The sequence below is a fragment of the Sprattus sprattus genome (assembly GCF_963457725.1).
Source record: "Sprattus sprattus genome assembly, chromosome: 17".
Lineage (NCBI taxonomy): Eukaryota > Metazoa > Chordata > Actinopteri > Clupeiformes > Clupeidae > Sprattus > Sprattus sprattus.
The window spans coordinates 3323009-3343008 of record NC_137915.1 but is presented as its reverse complement, the minus strand read 5'-3'; positions in this window follow the sequence as shown (position 1 = coordinate 3343008).

The following is a 20000-nucleotide window of genomic DNA, read 5'->3' as shown; positions in this document are numbered from 1 at the left end:
GGTTGTGCAGAGAGGACCTGGTGGGTTTATCAGTGCTTGCTGATGGAAATGAACGTGTCTGTAGTCTTGTGCAGAGCTCTTGGGCGTCTTTATCGACCCCCAGCGAGGGAGCGAGCGACTCCCCTGTCTCTCCCCACAGAGCCTCACACCTCCTCCCTTATCTGCAGGAGTCCTCAGGGAGCCCAAGGAGCTACGGCACCATGACCTGCTCTCACATCAGAGAGACACAAACCACACGGGATTCACTTTCTGACCAACAGACCCCAGTCTGTTCGGTTAGAGAACCACACCTCCTCAACCCTCATCCTCAACACAGGCGTGCCACAGGGCTGCGTGCTTAGTCCTCTTCTCTACTCCCTCTTCACCTACGACTGCACTCCTGTACATGGTTCAAACACCATTGTCAAGTTTGCAGACGACACAACGGTGATTGGCCTCATCAGTGACAACGATGAGTCGGCCTACAGAGAAGAGGTCCAGCACCTGGCGGTGTGGTGCGCCGACAACAACTTGGCTCTCAATACCACAAAGACCAAAGAACTCATTGTGGACTTCAGGAAGAAAGTTGGCACACACACCCCCATCCATATCAATGGGATGGAGGTTGAGCGTGTTGCCAGCTTCAAGTTCCTGGGTGTCCATATCTCCGATGACCTTTCTTGGACCCTTAACACCTCATCCATTATAAAGAAGGCACACCAGCGTCTCTTTTTTCTGAGGAGACTAAAGAAGGTCCACCTGTCTCCTCAGATTCTGGAGAATTTCTACCGCTGTACCATTGAGAGCATTCTCACAAACTGCATCTCAACATGGTACAGCAGCTGCTCTGTTGCCGACCGCAAAAGACTGCAGAGGGTGGTGAAAACTGCCCAACGCATCACTGGTTCCACTCTCCCCACAATTGAGGCTGTCCAGAGCAAGAGATGTCTGCGGAGGGCACGCAGCATCATCAAGGACAGCTCACACCCCAACAACAGTCTGTTTGCCCTCCTCCCTTCTGGGAGGCGCTACAGGGTCCTCCGTTCCCGTACCAGCAGGTTCAAGAACAGCTTCATCCCTGCGGCTGTCACCCTTCTGAACTCTGCTCCACGGGGGTAGCCCCCCCCACCCCTTCTCACACCTCCCCCTGTAACTGTCCCCCCCCCCCCCCCCCCCCCCTCCAACTACTGAACTCTTGCACTATACCTACTCCCCCCCCCCCCCCCCCCCCCCCCACCGTGGCTGACTGCCACTCACCCTCCTCTAGCCATTGTACATTTGCACTATACTTAACTTCACCCCTCCCCCCACCCTGGCTTGACTGCCACACACCCTCCTCCAGCCACTGATCATTTGCACTACACCTCATTCCTCCCCCCCTATACCTGGCTTGACTGCCACACACCCTCCTCCAGCCACTGAACATTTGCACCTTAATGTCTTTTTATAACTGTATCCACTTCACTGTATTACCTGTATTGATTGTACTTTACTACCTCATTCTCTTGATTTCACTTGTTACCATCAGTTTACTTTCACCTGCACTTTATATACTTATCATACCTCACTCTTAGCTCAATTGCTGCTATTCAATTTCTGTTTATATTACAATTCTGTGTCATATTCTAACTCTTACTGTACATATCATATTTATTCACTTAGTCCACCCTACATTTGCACATACTCTGCACTTTTATTGCTATTTGCACTTACTGGTTAGATGCTAAACTGCATTTCGTTATCTCAGTACTTGTACTCTGTATAATGACAATAAAGTTGAATCTAATCTAATCATCTAATCTAAACGCTCAGATATACACACGTCTTAGATGACACAGGTCTACTGCCAAACCACACGGGCTTCAAACGCGCAGATATACACACGTCTTAGATAACACAGACACTGTCAAACCACTCAAGCTTGATTCAGACACCACAGACGCTGCCAAACAACATGAGCTGAAGCAACACAAGGTACTAAGCAACAAAAACATGATCTCAAGGGTCAACTGAGGATATGTTACAGTAAACAGTCATCCGTGAGGGACTGAAACAAACCTACAGGTGCCAAGTGTCTGTCATCTCCTCTGCAGTTAAGGGATAGATCACATGAGCCTCATTTGTTATGGCTTCAAACATCATCACAGCTAATATAGCTAACACAGCTAACATATGTGGCCTGCAGTATACGGGGACGGCCCAGTGTTCCGAAAGCCCAATATTCCGAAATCTCAATATTCCGAAAAATAGTCCCCCTGGCATAATTTAGAAATTATGAGACGCTCACCGGGCTATCACGCATATCACTTTTCTATGCAATATTTGTTAATTTAGCCAACTCTGGTTTTGAATATAGGGTACCGTTCGTGCGAAGGAAATCACCGGCAGATTTTCGCAGGACATTTCAAGCACTGATAAAGCATGCATGCGTTGGCTATCATAAAAGTATTTTTATCATCGCGATCCAAATGCCATGTGTGTATCTATCTATAAATCCAGGAATCTCTGTGTGTCTGTCTGTCTAGGGCGTATCTCCCTGACGGTAGTTACGTTAGTTATGAGATTTCGTCGCATGTAGCTTACGCATGTCATGAACCTGTGCATCCTTGATTTTGAAGATTTTTGAATTCATAGTTTTCGAGATATTTGTATTTTACCGTTTCCCGTAGGAAACAATGGGTTACCGTCTCCCGTCCCGTCGGCACTATGGGTAGTGACGTCACAATCAAACGCGTAGCGTTATTAAACTATCCTGCCTTCACTCAAAGTTCAGAATAGCGTTGGATATGATACAGATATGATACAGGAGGATATGGATATGATACAGGAGGTTCGCATTCAAATTCTTCTTGGTGAACAGATACAGACTTTTGCTCAGGTAATCTTAAGACAGTGATTGATTTTATCTATTCGTTTATTTTTAAGCTTCTTTATATTAAGTTTCAAAGTAATGTCTGTTGTACAGTCATCTAACAGACAGGGAATAGTAATCCATCAAAAATATTCATATTGTTTATTAGTATACCGTTTGCCGTGCATCGAAATGTATTGGGTTTAGCGACGCGATTTCTAAACCCAATGCATTTCAACGGGAGCCAATACATTGTGACATAGACCAGCGATTTTGGCGTAAAACGTCCTATAGTGTGTAGGCTATTCATGAGGAACACACAGTTCGATGAACACACACTTCGACGTCTGGAGTAGGCCTGCTCATCTGTAAGTAAATTTAACCTGTTCACGTTAATTGCTGTGAAATTAGCTAGCCTATTGACGTGCATCGAACGTGCACTGTGCACTGAATTCGGGTGGGGGATAGTAACGCCATCTCCAGTCAGCGCAAATCTCGCTGTAAATTATGTTGGCCCACGTTGTCATGTTATCCTCCCAGTCCTGCACTGAATTCGGGTGGGGGATAGTAACGCCATCTCCAGTCAGAGTATTTAAACTGTGTTCCCATTGTAAGGACATTTATTAGCTTACGATCTGTCTGAGAGTGGGCTGTCAAAGCTAGCATCATCGAAGTCATACAGTACAGTAGGCTACATACATTCAATAAAATTAACCTACATTTGAATCCAACTGCATGACCATTCTTACCCTACACTTACCCTTACAATAAAGAAGTGATCCTATTTCATGACACTTTATGACATTTAGTTTATAGTTTAGACAGCAACGTTGACATCTATATTCAACTGCATCCACTACATAATCTCAAACTTTATTTGTTGGTATATCTCCAAAAAGGCTAACATTAAAACATTTCTTAATGAAAAGGTTCACGTTGCTGTGCTCACAATTTCGGAACAGCGGGCTGTCGGAATAATGGGCTTTCGGAACATTGACATGGAACCTAGTATACTGCATAGTCACAGCAAACACAGCTAACACATGTGGACCTGCAGTATACTCTAATGAGCTCAGATGTATGCATGGCCCTACACTTACCTCAGGATCAATGATATCAATAATAATAATAATAATATCATCAATATCTGTGTATATATCTCTCTCTAGCTCATTTCACATTCAGCAGTCTGGTTATTATGTTGCCCTCCCTGGGGATACTCTCCATTGCTCCTGTGCTCAGGGGCCCCAGAGGATTCACACACACACACACAAACACGTGCTCAGGGGCCCCAGAGGATATACACATACACACACACACACACACACTCCGAGCCGCTTTCTCTTTCTGCACCCAGAGATCTCTGCTCTCTCCGAGTGCCAGCCGAAGGACGCACGGCATGAAGGATGGCGGCACTTTCAACTCTCTCACATTGTTATTTCACCGATACACACACTGACCCACACCGCAGTGAGTGTTAAATGAAACATTTGGTAAATATTTATGACAGGGAATGTGATAGATCGAGGCCAAAGCTCCTGTTGAGCGGGTGCACTGCCAAAATAACTCATTCTTAATTACAAAACAATATGACAATAGGCCAAAATAAAATATCCATTAAAAGGATCGCTCGGCGCAGGTCTGTCCCTACGGGGGTAAACACAACGAACGGCTCTCAGAGAGATTCAGGAAACAAATGAATGCTTCTGGCACTGAGGCTGGATGTGATGGAAAAGAACTCCTAAAGCAGGGTGCTGTGGCTGGAAAAGAACTCTAAAAGCAGGGTGCTGGCCAAGGTGACTGAACAATGGGTAGTTGGGATGTTAAGGGAGTACGAACTACGATATGAAGGTGAAAATTAAATTACTGTTGTCTCCCTGATTCCAATAAATACGAATCCACAAATCCTCCATTGAAGACTAATTAACAGGCGGATGTGGATGGGAGATGGGCGGAGTGCTGTAGGCGGTGTGTGTGTGTTTGTTTGTGTGTGTGTGTGTGTGTGTGTGTGTGTGTGTGTGTGTGTTTGTCAGATGAACTCTGAATAGGCAGTTGAAGTAGTCATCATTCTCCAATCTTGAATAAAGGCCTCCTCAGTATCTCTTGTTGGTTGAGACTGTCACTCTCACGCACGCACGCACGCACGCACGCACGCACGCACGCACGCACGCACGCACGCACGCACGCACGCACGCACGCACGCACGCACGCGCACACACACACACACACACGCACGCACGGATGGTGCATTGCAGTGAAAGTGCTACTACACAGGCCAACATCACAGCTTCACAGGGCTTCAGTGGGAGTGAGATGAGTTCAAGATGAAAGCAATCTAACAGCATGACGTCGAGTGTTACTGTGTAAATTAATATTTGTCAACCTCCATGTGTATAAACATGTGTGCGTGTTTGTGTCTCTCTTTCTATAAATGTGTTTGGGTGTGTTTGGGTGTGTGTGTATGCGTGCATTGTGTGAGCGTGTGTTTTTTTCTCCTTTTTATAAATATATGTGTATGTGTGTGTGTGTGTGTGTGTGTGTGTGTGTGTGTGTGTGTGTGTGTGTGTGTGTCACACGGGAACACTGAATGAACAGCCAGGAAATGAGACGTGAAGATGATAATACAAACAGTAGTGACATTGCTGCTTCGACGGGTGTCTGACATGCCAGAGGATTTAACTGACAAATATCTGAGTCCTTCAAATGACACACACACAAGCGCACACACACACACACACACACACACAACACACACAACACACACACAGACACACACACACACACACACACACAAACACACGCACGCAAGCACACACACACGCAAGCACCAAGCACACACACAAACAGACACACACACAAACACAAACAGACACACACACACAAACAGACACACACATTGCCTTTAGTGATAGGGCCAATGAGCTGTGGTGATTTATGTGATCCAGATGAGCAGTTTGAATCTAAGGAGAACAAATCACCCTGACACATGCGAACACACACACATACACACACACACACACACACACACACATTCATGAGGGGAGCTTCAGGTTTCTGCTACAGTGAATCACCTCGAGCCAGTGCTTTTTGTCAATGGTACTATATGAATAAATATCAATACACGCACACACACACACACACACACGCACACACACACACACATTGGGACTATATAAATAAATACCAGTTCACTGGGCTGGAGCAAAGGCACACTGCAGACAAGCTGTTCATGACGGCTAATGCTGACAGCAGACACCCACACACACACACACAGACACTAGTAAGGTTGTGTGCGTGTGTGTGTGTGTGTGTGCTTTTACGCCTGTGTGAGTCTGTTTGTGGGCTTGTGTGTGTGTGTGTGTGTGTGTTTGAGTCTGTTGTGTGTGTGTGTGTGTGTGTGTGTGTGTGTACACCAGGGAGGCAGTCAGAAAAGCTGGTGAAGGTCTGTACGTCCATCTCTATTTTTGTTGCATCAGCAACAGTGAGATATGAAGTCACTTCTAATCTTTAAACATGCACATTCGCACACACAGATACTCACGCACACAAACACACACACACACACACACACACACACACACACACACACACACACACACACACACAAACACACACACACACTCACTCAACACACACACACACCACCAACACAAACACACACACATACACACACACGAAACCAAAGTCATTTTCAGTGCTTGTTGTGACAGTTGCTGGGAGAGTTGCTGCCCAGCGTTTTGGCTGAGCGGCGACTCTCTACGGATCTTTCCAGAAGCGCTGGTCTGAAATAACATTAGTCTGGCAGAGGAAGAGGAATGAGTGCTATTACCTTCCTGTGAGCCACTACATCACTCAGCCTGGGCATTCCTGAATGGCCCCACTCAGAAAAACAGCTCAGGGGAAACAAATGCAGAAGCAAGGAAAAGAAGAGAAGAAAGGTTTGCAAAAACCTGGAGGAGAATCAGACGAATCTACCACTAATGACACTAATGAATAATCAAGGAAACAAACACCAACACAAACTAATGGTGGGTGTGTATTCGAGTGTGAGTGTGTTTGTGTGTTTTGGTGTGTGTGTGTGTATATGTTAGTTTGTCTGCAGATGCGCCTACACTGACTCTCTCTATCCATCCCTCTCTGTCATCCCCTCTCTCTTTCTCTCTCTTGCTTTCACTCCCTCTCACTCTCTCTCTCTCTCCCTCTCTCTCTTTTATCCCCTCTCTCTTTCTCTCTCTTGCTTTCACTCCCTCCCTCTCTCTCTCTCTCTCCCTCTCTCTCTTTCTCCCTCTCTCTCTTTCACTTCCTCTCTCTCAAATTGAAATTCAGAAGAAGCTTTATTGGCATGAACATAACGTTCTACAGTATCTCCAAAGCATTTGGGTTGGGTGTATAATACGTGATTATATACACAATACATATATCTATACACAAGATACATCAGAAGAAGAAAGGGAGAAGTGGGAACAATGATGAAAATACAAAATAATCATCATCAAGGGTGTCGGATATTAACAACAATACAATAACTGACAAGAACATGAAGACACGTGAATTTAATTTATTTATTGGCTGTCCCTCCGTTTATGGCAGGAAGTCGCATATTGTGCAACGAGGATGAGGCATTCCTTATTTTCTCCAATGAGGTATGAAAGCCTCTCCTCACTGCTCGCCAGCAGTGTGTGTGTGTGTGTGTGTGTGTGTGTCTGTGTGTGTGTATGTGTGTGTGTATGTGTGTGTATATGAAAGCCTCTCCTCACTACTCTCCAGCAGAGCCCGGGGGAAGACTTCACCAATCTTTTAAAAATGGTTTTGCATAATGTCCTCATATTTTGTGCGAGGTGTCAGGAAGTGCAGCTCTGTCTCTACTGTTCCTTGGTTGCAGTGGGGGCACAGTCTGTTTTCCTTGTGCAGCCAGGTTTGTCTGTGCCTGCCCACCTCTATGGCCAATCTGAACAGCTTGTCTGCAGTGAGTCTGCACTTTGTCAACGTGTTTCTCAAATTTTTGTCTGATCAGGGTAAAATAGGGTGCTAAAGTCTCTCTCTCTCTCTCTCTCTCTCTCTCTCTTGACCCCTGGTGCAGGTTGAAGTAGACTGCTGCTGTTTGCCCAGCATGAGGGGGCCTCTGCTCCTCTCATTAACCCAGCAACAAGCCTCCTCTCCTGGCCTTACTCTCCCAGCAACCAGCCTCCTCTCCTGGCCTTATCATCCCAGCATGAGGGGTCCTCTGCTTCTCTCATTAACCCAGCAACCAGCCTCTTCTACTGGCCTTATCCTCCCAGCAACCAGCCTCTTCTCCTGGCCTTACTCTCCCAGCATGAGGGGGCCTCTGCTCCTCTCATTAACCCAGCAACCAGCCTCTTCTACTGGCCTTATCCTCCCAGCAACCAGCCTCTTCTCCTGGCCTTACTCTCCCAGCATGAGGGGGCCTCTGCTCCTCTCATTAACCCAGCAACCAGCCTCTTCTACTGGCCTTATACTCCCAGCAACAGCGTGTGTGTGTGTGTGTGTGTGTGTGAGTGTGTGTTCGGTGTGTGTGTGTGTGTGGCTGTGCAGGGAAACTGATAGCTGGGTTAATAAGCCTCCTCATCCATCCATCCACACTCACATAAGGCCCACCTGCCAAGCACAACATTTCCACACAAGGCTTATTAACCCAGCAATCAGTTTCCTCACACAGCCACACACACACACACACACACACATACACACACACATTCATGACATAGACTCACGGTTACACAAAGAGTCCTCATAAAGCCTCAGTCTCCAAACACACACTTTCCTCTCCTGGTATTACTGCCTCTTTCACACACACACACACACACACTGGCTCGTTCACAAAGCACCAAAGCACCCACTGAATTACCCCCCACTGCTGCTCAGAAACCTGCAGCTGATGGTGTGTGTGTGTGTGTTTGTTAGTGTGTGTGTGTGTGTTTGAGTGTTTGTGTGTGTCATGTGAGCTCTGATCTGTCAACATCTACTTTCTCTGCTCAAATCTCCAGCAGTGAGAGAATATCCATCTTGTATGTGTGTGTGTGTGTGTGTGTGTGTGTGTGTGTGTGTGTGTGTGTGTGTGTGTGTGTGTGTGTGTGTATGAATATCCATCTAGTAATTAGCATCCAGGCCTCTATTCCTGTACACTGATTGCTATAATTACATAATAATAATGACATAATATCGCTCTCATTACCTCATCTCACTGGATGAAGTTCATCAGAAAACCGTCTAGTCTCACGTACAACTGCACACACACACACACACACACACACACGAAACAGAACGGTCTAGTCTCACGTACAACTGCACACGCACACGCACGCACACACACACACACACACACACACACACACACACACACACGGAACAGAACGCTCTAGTCTCACCGACAACTGCACAAATCCAGTCCTCTAGTTTCTACATCACAGATGATCATGATTTAAACAAAGCAAATGATGTTTGATGAAATATGTCTCCTATAAATGACTTAAATATAATAATGTGGTAGATTCAAGGCTGCTGCTTGAAGTCAGATCACTGTGATAAAGGATCTCTGTTTCTGCCTGTTAAAGCCCTGACTAACTTGCATCATCATCTTAGAAAGTAATATTGAAATCTGCTGAACATGCGAGACTGCTATCTGTTAGCCAGAAGATAAGACTTAAACGCATGTGTGTGTGTGTGTGTGTGTGTGTGTGTGTGTGTGTGTGTGTGTGTGTGTAGAATCAGTCCTGACCTGGATCGTCACAGGTGAAATGATAAGAGAAAGAGAGAGAAAAAGAGAGGGAGGGAGAAAGAGAGGGGATGAGAGAGGGAGGGAGAGAGAGAGAAGGAGAGAGGGAGGATGAGAAAGGAAGAGAGAGGGAGAGAGAGAGAAAGAGAGGGGATGAGAGAGGGATAGGGAGGGAGTGAGAAGGAGAGAGGGAGGATGAGAAAGGAAGAGAGAGGGAGAGAGAACAAGTAGAAGAGACAGCGGGAGAGAGAGAGAGAAAGAATGTCTTTCTTTCTGTTAAATTGTCTTTTCAACACGGTTGACAGATCTGCCACCTGACACAAATATAAAGTGCTGTCAGAAACTCACATTATTTCCGAACAGACCCATGACTTCTTCACAAACCCTCGGCTGAACACACACTCCAGCAGGGACCATCTTACACCCTATAAACCCTATTTATATATATGATCATATACATACACAACTACATCATATACATACATGCACGTGTACATTTGTGTCTGTACCAAACTCATGTCATGTAGCACAGAAGTCACACACACACACACACACACACACACACACACACACACACACACACACACACACACACACACACACACACACACACACGTGTACATTGTGTCTGTACCAAACTCATGTCATGTAGCACAGAAGTCACACACACACACACGTGTACATTGTGTCTGTACCAAACTCATGTCATGTAGCACAGAAGTCACACACACACACACACACACACACAGACACAGGCACACACACACGTGTACATTGCGTCTGTACCAAACTCATGTCATGTAGCAGAGAAGTCACGCACACACACACACACACACACACACACACACACACGTGTGTACATTGTGTCTGTACCAAACTCATGTCATGTAGCACAGAAGTGACACACACACACACACACACACACACACACACACACACACACACACACACACGTGTACATTGTGTCTGTACCAAACTCATGTCATGTAGCACAGAAGTCAGATCTCTCCCCCGCATGTACGGAGTTGGTGATGCCCTGGCAGCATTAATGGATTGAGAGAGGTCACCTTGAGCATCTCCTTCTTGAAGTGTGTGTGTGTGTGTGTGTTCGTATGTGTGTGTGTGTGTGTGTGTGTTCGTATGTGTGTTCGTATGTGTGTGTGAGTGTGAGTGTGAGTGTGAGTGTGAGTGTGAGTGTGAGTGTGAGTGTGAGTGTGAGTGTGAGTGTGAGTGTGAGTGTGAGTGTGAGTGTGAGTGTGAGTGTGAGTGTGAGTGTGTATATGGGATTGAGAGAGGTCACCTTGAGGATCTCCTTCCTGAAAGCTTTGCACCAGGAGTTCAGAAAGACAGGCAGCCATTTACAAGCTCTGAGCTCTGTTCTGTGACCCTCCGCTGTATCCAAGGAAACCAAGACTCTTCATAAAAGCATTTCAATTATAAGCCATAGCTTTTAGACGGCGTCAATAAAGGAGTCTAACTGGCCTTTCATATGAGGAGGTGTAAAAGTGTGTCTGTGTGTGTGTGTGTGTGTGTGTGTGTGTGTGTGTGTGTGTGTGTGTGTGTGTGTGTGAGAGAGAGAGGGAGCGAGAGAGTGTGTGTGTGTTTCTGTTTACTTGTGTGTATGTGTTTGAGTGTGTGTGTGTGAGAGAGAGAGGGAGCGAGAGAGTGTGTGTGTGTGTTTCTGTTTACTTGTGTGTATATGTTTGAGTGTGTGTGTGTGTGTCTGTGTGTGTGTGTGTGTGTGTGTGTGTGTGTGTGCATGTGTGTGTGTGAGAGAGAGAGGGAGTGAGAGTGTGTGTGTGTGTTTCTGTTTACTTGTGTGTATGTGTTTGAGTGTGTGTGTGTGAGAGAGAGAGGGGCGAGAGAGTGTGTGTGTGTGTTTCTGTTTACTTGTGTGTATATGTTTGAGTGTGTGTGTCTGTGTGTGTGTGTGTGTGTGCATGTGTGTGTGTGTAAGAGAGAGAGGGAGTGAGAGTGTGTGTGTGAGAGAGAGGGAGGGAGCGAGAGAGTGTGTGTGTGTGTTTCTGTTTACTTGTGTGTGTGTGTGTATGTGTGTGTTTGTGTAAGAGAGAGAGGGAGAGAGAGAGAGTGTGTGTGTTTCTGTCTACTTGTGTGTATGTGTTTGAGTATATGTGAACACTCTCCACAGGCAGCCTTGCTAAGATAAATAAAAGAATATTGATCTATAAGTCATCTCCTCCGGTGCAGCATAATTGCGTTTCCTATTTCCCAACACAAAAGTAAAGTTAAACAACTACAATCGTTGCTGTAGTTTTCCGTGATAACGTTCCTCAAATCCCCTCATTAATCTCCCCATCTGTGGAGACGAATAAATTCTCTAACCTGTTACACTCAACACACACAGTTCCTGACTGAAACAGATCATGCGTCACTCAGACACATATGCACACACACACACACACACAGACAAATACACACACACACAGAAACACACACACACGCACAGACACACACACACACACACAGAAACACACACACACAGACACACACACACACACATGCTGCTTTGGTTTTCACAAACATACAGTCACACACACAGTGGTCTGAGAAAAGAAAAGAAGGGCGCATGGGGAAAGGGGAGAAGGAGAAAGAAGAGTTTGTCTGTCTGTGTGTGTTTGTGTGAGTGTGTGTGTGAGTGTGTGTGTGTGTGTGTGTGTGTGTTTGTGTGTGAGAGAGAAAGACAGAGATAGAGAGAGTGAGACATTACAATTTGTAATTCATGCTTTTTTTTGTGTGGTAGGCACCGGCCTCTGTTACCAAGGTAACAAGTAAGGCAACATGTTGGAATGCGGAGAGAAATTGTACATTGACAGATAAGATTTTGCACACTTCTCTCTGTCTAAACAGCACACTCACACTCACACACACACACACACACACACACACACACACACACCTCAGGCCTCAGTGTCTCCATGATGTGTGTTGGTCGTTAATCTGCTGCAGCAGAAGTAATGAGCTCTGTGTTAATTATGACAGGCCCATATGCCTGCACGCGCTGCTCTCCACTGCTCCTGTCACCTGCAGATTTAATCAGGAGATCAGGATGGATGGCAGAGGGCAAGACCCTAACACACACACACACACACACACACACACACACACACTTAATTACTTCTTAATCTCACTCTTTAAATGTGAGATTCTAAAGTCTACATTGAACTCTTGTGTGTGTGTGTGTGTGTGTGTGTGTGTGTGTGTGTGTGTGTGTGTGTGTGTGTGTGTGTTTTTCTTGGCTCTAGCTTGCACTCTTGACTGTGTTTTGGTCAGATCTGGTTTGTTCAGATGAGGGGTGTTCTGCTCTGGCCGAGATATCACTCTAGATTTGTCTACATTAAGAGAGTGTGCATGTGTGTGTGAGTCTCTCTGTGTGTGAAAGTCTCTCTCTCACACTCTCTATCTCCCCTCTCCTTCTCTCTCTCCAGATCCCCCTCTCCTTCTCTCTCTCTCTCTCTCTCTCTCTCTCTCTCTCTCTCTCTCTCTCTCTCTCTCTCTCTCTCTCTCTCTCTCTCCTCTCTCTCTCTCTCTCTCTCTCTCTCTCTCTCTCTCTCTCTCTCTCTCTCTCTCCTCTCTCTCTCTCTCTCTCTCTCTCTCCTCTCTCTCTCTCTCTCTCTCTCTCTCTCTCTCTCTCTCATTCACACACATGATCCTGTAGGCAACACAATCATCAGTGCTTTGTGGAAGTTGGCATATTTCATTATAATTAAACATATGAAGATATTAGATCATTTATTTTCATTCATAAAGCATTAATCATCATTAGTGCTTTGTTGAAGCTGGCATATTTAATGATAATTAAACATATGAAGATATTTTTTTTCTGGTTTGATCATTCATTTTCGTTCATAAAGCACAACATCTTATTCTACGTCGTAGGTTGATCCATGACCCATTACCTATACCTTACACATTCAATTCTATCTTTGCCTATAGGTTCCAAAAAGACACATCATCAATCTTGTAACCATCAACAGAAGACCCATATCTAAGAAGATCTCCGCATAGCATGATCTTGTGTCTCATCCCTCATGGTCCTCCTGGACCCCCCTCCTCTCTCCCTCCTCTGTCCCCCTCTCACTCCTCGTCCTCCTCTCCTCTGCCCCCCTCTCACTCCTCGTCCTCCTCTCCTCTGTCCCCCTCTCACTCCTCGTCCTCCTCTCCTCTACCCCCCTCTCACTCCTGGTCCTCCTCTCCTCTGTCCCCCTCTCACTCCTCGTCCTCCTCTCCTCTGTCCCCTCCTCTCTACTGGTCCTCCTCACTCCTCTCCTCTGTCCCCCTCTCACTCCTGGTCCTCCTCTCCTCTACCCCCCTCTCACTCCCGGTCCTCCTCTCCTCTGCCCCCCCTCTCACTCCTCGTCCTCCTCTCCTCTGCCCCCTCTCACTCCTCGTCCTCCTCTCCTCTGCCCCCCTCTCACCTGGATGTTCGTCTCCTCTGTCAGTAATTAGTGAAATGAGCCATCGTTCATAACGGCACACTTCTAATGATTTAAAGACCACAAGCTGAAGAACCAACGAACAAAAGGCAGAGGAAGAAAATAATGGCATGGAATGCATCTATAATGTCCTCCAGTCACACAGAGCTCACAGGCTTCTGCAGAGACGCCTCTGGAGCTAACAGGCTTCTGCATAGACGCCTCTGGAGCTAACAGGCTTCTGCATAGACACCTCTGGAGCTAACAGGCTTATGCATAGACGCCTCTGGAGCTAACAGGCTTCTGCATAGACACCTCTGAGCTAACAGGCTTCTGCAGAGACGCCTCTGGAGCTAACAGGCTTCTGCAGAGACGCCTCTGGAGCTAACAGGCTTCTGCATAGACGCCTCTGGAGCTAACAGGCTTCTGCAGAGACGCCTCTGGAGCTAACAGGCTTCTGCATAGACGCCTCTGGAGCTAACAGGCTTCTGCAGAGACACCTATGGAGCTAACAGGCTTCTACGGAGACGTCTCTGGAGCTGACAGATGGAGACATCACTTCTCCACAGTAGCCATCATCACGCTGAGTAAACAATGTTACTGTCAAGGTGAATTGAGCAACTCTGAAATTAACCATATTGATATTAGCTCATGGATTCTAGAGGTTCTGATGCACATAGTGGCGCTGGACTGGCGCCAGACCTCAGGTTTGGACCTCCATCTGGGGCTGCTGTGGAGAAAACTGATTCAGGCGGAGGGATAACTCATATCTGTGGTCCTCTCCGAAACCAATGAATACTAATGGCTTTTCCAGGACCAGGCAGTGTTCACAGCAGCACACAAGAGTTGAAACCATAAGCCCTGCCTCCCTGCTGATGCAGTACAGTTACTTTAGATGTTGTACTAAATGTATGAAAGACAAGGATTTACAAAGCGACACACAGTGAAAATCTGGTCCCTTTTAACAGGTCAACACCACTTTCTAAAAGAAATACCACCCTGCCAAAATAGTGTGAAATAAATCAACCTTCACCCCCCCTATTGCACAAAGAAAAGGTAATGGCACCAGAAAGACTGTGAGAGTTCAGCAATCTTTTTCAATTAAAGTTATTTTTATGGCACCAAACGAACAAAGTTGTCTCAAGGCGAAATTGAATGACAGGGTAGGCTATTAACGTAAAACTAACATTTGCCCTAATTTCGGCACACAAACGACTGTAGCTAACGATTTAGAAACGAATCTGTGTCGACATGCCCACATGCGAATAATTGTTTAAATATTTAAGTCAAATAATTACTCTTCAGATTGGCTTACCTCGCTAATCACAGACACATCACAACCCATCCCTCACACACACACACAAACACACACACACACACAGACACATCACAACCACTCTGATCCATTGCGTCATTTCACACAGCATTCCTAATGGTGGTTAGTAGACGTAGGAGAGCAGGAGGAACACTGTGAGATGGGCAACCTAGAGTTCTGACATTGCCCGAATATTTTTTCCAAGCAATGTTTGGTTGCAAGACTGTGACAATGGCCATCTTCTGGCCACCTCTCTCACAGTGTGATGTTGGACAATCATTTTGGAGCCATGACCAAAGATATGACGACCACATTTCTTTTCACATTTGGTCATTGGTCATCTTAAATCGGGTACAGCCCTAAATCTCATGGGCAAATACCCGCTATTAGTAGGGATAGGCGCGCTCTACTTAAAAAAAATATATATAAATGCGTTTTCGGGTGTGAGTTAAAGAATGTTAGTAGAATAAAACCGCACTCTCAAGCTTTTCTCATTAATATTAAGACCAGTTTATTTCCACAGACGCTTTCCCGCTATAACACCTCAATGGGCAAATACCCGCTATAACACCTCAATGGGCACATGCCCGCTATGACACCTCAATGGGTACATGCCCGCTATGACACCTCAATGGGTACATGCCCGCTATGACACCTCAATGGGTACATGCCCGCTATAACACCTCAATGGGCACATACCCGCTATGATTTCTATCACTTTTGGGTTCCTGTGACGGAGGTGGGACCTCCAGGCTAAAGGCGTTTATCTGAGTGATGAGATATGGAGTTGTGCCTCCGGTCTGAGACCTGAGAACTGACTGGCTAACACCTCGTCCTCTTTTAAACTTTTAAACAAATATATTGAGCTGTTTGGTCACAAATGTTAATTTACATATTGGTAGTATTTGTTGGGTGTTTTTGGGTGTGTTTGTGTTAGAGTGTGTGTGTGTGTATGTGTGTGTGTGTGTGTGTGGTGTGTGTGTGTGTGTGTGTGTGTTTGTGTAAGGGTCTATGTGCGTCTGGTCTTTCTGCGTTTACGCACTGATACACAGGAAAACAGTACAGTATATTACAAAGTCAAAGTCCAGAGAGACACCAGCCGTTATTGGACAACAGCAGCCAAGCTAAGCAGCCAAGTTCTCTCTCTCTCTCACACACACACACACACACACACACACACACACACACACACACACACACCTGCCTGGGTCTCTTGCTTCACCAGGAGGCCAACCCTGTGTCTGCGTGTGCCTGTGTGTGTGTGTGTGTGTGTGTGTGTGTGTGTGTGTGTGTGTGCCTGTGCCTAGGTCTTTAGCATGCCTGAGATGGGGACTTTGTCAGGCCGGTGCTGACACACAATGCTGTGACACAGACACATCACACACACACAAACACAAACTGCTGTGACACAAAGCCATATCTCCCGCCCTGAATCCGGGCCAGGATCATTAAAGCAGCCATCATTTACTGATGTACCTGTAAAATGGAGCCATCCTGCTCTGAGGGCCTGTAATGTGGGGATCAAATTCAAATCATGGTGAGAAGAACGAACAATCAGCACTGAACGTGGGTGTTAGCAGACAGCAGACTGCAGAGAGCACAGTGGGGTCTGGCTTTCATGTTTGTCTCCCATTTAGTGAGAAGCCCAGAGTTTCCCTAGAGAAGAGGACCAGACTTTTAATGATGAGGAGGTGCTGGAACCCGTTTCAGAGGGCCATAGTTTCAATGAGGTGAAGATTGTCATAGTTACACTGGCGTAAAGATTGCCATAGTTACACTGAGGAGAAGATGACCATAGTTACACTGAGGAGAAGATGGCCATAGTTACACTTAGGAGAAGATGACCATAGTTTCAATGAGGTGAAGATTGTCATAGTTACACTGGCGTAAAGATTGCCATAGTTACACTGATGAGAAGATGACCATAGTTACACTGAGGAGAAGATGGCCATAGTTACACTGAGGTAAAGATGACCATAGTTACACTGAGATGGAGGTGACCATAGTTACACTTAGGAGAAGATGACCATAGTTACACTGAGGTGAAGATGACCATAGTTACACTGAGGTGAAGATGACCATAGTTACACTGAGGAGAAGATGACCATAGTTACACTGAGGTGAAGATGACCATAGTTACACTGAGGAGGAGATGGCCATAGTTACACTGAGATGAAGTTACCATAGTTACACTGAGGTGAAGTAACCATAGTTACACTGAGGAGAAGATGACCATAGTTACACTGAGGTAAATATGACCATAGTTACACTGAGGTAAAGATGACCAGAGTTAAAATGAGGAGAAGATGACCATAGTAACACTGAGGTAAAGATGACCATAGTTACACTGGGCTGGAGTTACCATAGTTTCACTGAGGAGAAGATGACCATAGTTACACTGAGAAGAAGATGACCATAGTTACACTGAGGAGAAGATGACCATAGTTACACTGAGGAGAAGATGGCCATAGTTACACTGAGAAGAAGATGACCATAGTTACACTGAGGAGAAGATGGCCATAGTTACACTGAGAAGAAGATGGCCATAATTACACTGAGGTGAAGATGGCCATAGTTACACTGAGGTGAAGTTACCATAGTTACACTGGGGTGAAGTAACCATAGTTACACTGAGGTGAAGTAACCATAGTTACATTGAGGTAAAGATGACCATAGTTTCACTGAGGTAAAGATGACCATAGTTACACTGAGGAGAAGATGGCCATAGTTACACTGAGGAGAAGATGACCATAGTAACACTGAGGTAAAGATGACCATAGTTACACTGGGCTGGAGTTACCATAGTTTCACTGAGGAGAAGATGACCATAGTTACACTGAGAAGAAGATGACCATAGTTACACTGAGGAGAAGATGACCATAGTTACACTGAGGAGAAGATGGCCATAGTTACACTGAGAAGAAGATGACCATAGTTACACTGAGGAGAAGATGGCCATAGTTACACTGAGAAGAAGATGACCATAGTTACACTGAGGAGCAGAAGCTTAGTGCTGAATGTCTTTAGTGAGCAGAGCAGCGTGTGGATCTGAAAACATCACTTTAGTTGTCCCATCACTTCCTGTGTCACATGTCCCACTCTGGTGGCACACACACACACACACACACACACACACACTCGCTGACACACACGCACGCACGCACGCACGCGCACACACACACACACTTATCATGCCTCTCTAAGTGCTTTTTACACTTCACACTCTTCAACAGAGATGTCCATTTTCACCGTAGATGCAAAACAATTTGATTTCAGTGGAAGGCCACCACCACTTTCAATGTCTTCTCATGTGATACAATGGAGGGAACAGCAGCACACACACACACACACACACACACACACACACACACACACACACACACAATGCCAGAGTGTGTGGGAGTGAAAAAATATGGTTGTTTGACAAATGCAAAGACATTTTCCTCAGTATTTCTTGCAGTTTGTTTTGACAGCCCAGTCACAACGTTGGCATCATTATAATGAGCCCTTTACAAACCTCACCGATTTTCTTTAATTAGACAAACACAACACAGCACAAATTAACAATCAGAGCAAGTTCATCTCATCTCCCATCTGTGTTGCTGTGTCATTTAAAATTCACACCTTTGAAATGATGTGAAGGAAGCTGGATTGTAATTAGAGCTTCTAAAGTTCAGGGGAGGGCTGTGTGTGTGTGTGTGTGTGTGTGTGTGTGTGTGTGTGTGACTGTTCAGGGGAGGGCTGTCTCTGTGTGTGTGTGTGTGTGTGTGTGTGTGTGTGTGTGTGTGTGTGTGTGTGTGTGTGTGTTCAGGGGAGGGCTGTCTCTCAAAGAAAACAACATCACACTCTCAGAGGAACAGGATCTTGAACGTCTTTAACGCCAGATAGAAACACATTACACACACACACACACACAAACAAATACAGATAGACACACATTAAACAGGAGGAGCAGGGCCAGAGGTCGTCACACACACTCACACACACACACACACACACACACACACACACACACACACACTTCTATGCTGGTGAAACTGATGGAGCTCTGCTCAGTCTAAGATCTGATTCACACACACAGGACAGAGATAGGCCGGCACAATCACCAGCACAACTGGTGAACTAACTTAGTGCCTCTGCATGGCAGATTTATTTTACTTATGTATACTTTACACACACACATATATATATATATATACACAAATAATATATAATATATAATATATTGTGGCGGCCTTTCTATGGTTTCTAAATTTCCAAATTCCAATATCCAGTCAAGGCCGTGGGTTGTCAGCAGGTAGTGGATTACGCACTCTCGGTAGTTCAAGGACAAAAGAATAGTCCATTTATTTTGGCTTCAAAAAGGTGAACATAAACAAGTAGTATAAATAAATCAACTTTGAATACAGTAAACAAAAAAGGCTAAACTAGTATCAAAAAGTGGTCAAAAAAACATATGTTTTAACCGCAACCAAACCCAACATTTGCTGAAAATCGCCATGACTACTGAGGAGACATCGCCATGACTACTAAGACGACAGCGCCATGACTACTGAGGAGAAATCGCCATGACTACTGAGGAGACATCACCATGACTACTGAGGAGACATCACCATGACTACTGAGACGACAGCGCCATGACAACTGAGGAGACATCGCCATGACTACTGAGGAGACAGCTCCATGACA